Source organism: Laccaria bicolor, genomic scaffold, assembly GCF_000143565.1.
Source record: "Laccaria bicolor S238N-H82 LACBIscaffold_7 genomic scaffold, whole genome shotgun sequence".
NCBI classification, from domain to species: Eukaryota; Fungi; Basidiomycota; class Agaricomycetes; order Agaricales; family Hydnangiaceae; genus Laccaria; species Laccaria bicolor.
In genome coordinates, this window is record NW_001889878.1 from 676,811 (window position 1) to 678,492 (window position 1,682).

A 1,682-nucleotide genomic window follows, 5' to 3' on the forward strand; every position below is an offset into this window, starting at 1 on the left:
CTGGGATCTCGTCTGGGATGAATGGCCGTAGTCCTTCTAAAGTAGCGTCCATTGCTGCAACCAGATCACGGTCTGAATCGATTTGTTCACGCAACCGGTCTTTCTCCCTCCTCAAGGTGGCCAAAACATACCGATAATGGCTCGTTGTCGCTATGCTGTCAGGCAGGGATCTGAGCGCCTCCTGGTGAATTTCGCTATGACGAACCAGGTCCATACGATCCATCTCGGTAAACTCATCTCCCCTCGTCAACAATTTATCAAAGGCGGCCTGCAAATTCCTAATCGAAGGGTCGGATGAAGCCTCGGGGTCCATAGCTCTTTCCCACACTTTGCCAATTGCCTGAACGACCTCGGCTACCACGCCCGTGCGATCACCAATGCTGTCATCAGACACAACCTTGATATTGTACTTGCGACATAAACCCCTTGCACGTGGGGAGTTTGGATCCAAGTCCAACAATTCGGTCGAAGGTGGTGGGCGTGGTGTTGTCCTCTCTTGAGTGTAGACGAAGACAGGAGCCGGGCCGAAAACGAAGGCATCGCCTGGCCAAGTTGGCAGAATGGCAGCTCCTCCTTGGCCCTGGAGTCGTAATTTGGCCTCTTGTGATTTCGTCAGATACTTCCGTGATCCCAGAGTACTATTGGACCTTGAGGCGCCAGGGGAAGACATGCCTGGTTTGTCAGAGGCAGGAGCTGGAGCAGACGTGCCAGGTGTTTGAAAATCAATGGAAGGCTGAACAGCCGAGGCCAGGGTAAATGAACGATGGACTTGAAAATCGAAAGGGGATCCTTTATTAGCCGAGGCTGGTGCAGGGTTGTTAGGCTTTTGGAAATCGAAAATGGATGGCTGACGAGCCGAGGACGGGGGAACAGGCGGCACATTCGTTGAAGTGTCCACTTGCTGAAAATCAAAAATCGACGCCTGACGAGCCGAGGCTGGTGCAGGGATGTCAGGCTTTTGGAAATCGAAAATGGATGGCTGACGAGCCGAGGACGGGGGAACAGGCGGCACATTCGTTGAAGTGCCCACTTGCTGAAAATCAAAAATCGATGCCTGACGAGCCGAGGCTGGTGGAGATCTGCCAGGCTTCTGGAAATCGAAAATCGATCGCTGATGAGCCGAGGACGGGGAAACAGGCGGCACATTCGTTGAAGTGCCCACGTGCTGAAAATCGAACATTGATGCTTGATGAGCCGAGGTCGGGGCAAACGCTGAAGTACCGACTTTCTTAAACTCGAAAATGGATTGGTGAGCCGAGGCTGGGGTGAATGGGTTGGAACTTAGAGCAGGGGTAGGTTCTTTGAAATCGAAAATGGATCTATGAGGAGCCGAGGATGGGACGTCCACTTCCATCACTAGTTCGGATTCTTGGCTCTGTCCTATCGGCCACCCAGAATTTAGGTTTGGCTAGTTTTCTGTCACCGACTGGAACTCACCACTTGGTTGAAGAGGGGGTAGAGCCTCGGCCGTTCCTAAGATATGGTTAGAACTGCTCAGCCGACAAGAGTACATAAAACTTACCATCCTTCATTTCTTGGTCTTTCATCACAGCTTCTGTTTATCTACATTAAGTAGACAATCCTTGGTGTGGAGTAGGGACAATACCTGGATTTGTTAAAGACATATCAGTCAGAGAGTAGATAGCTTTTCCTGGGATTGCACTGTGTGGTTGGTGATGAAG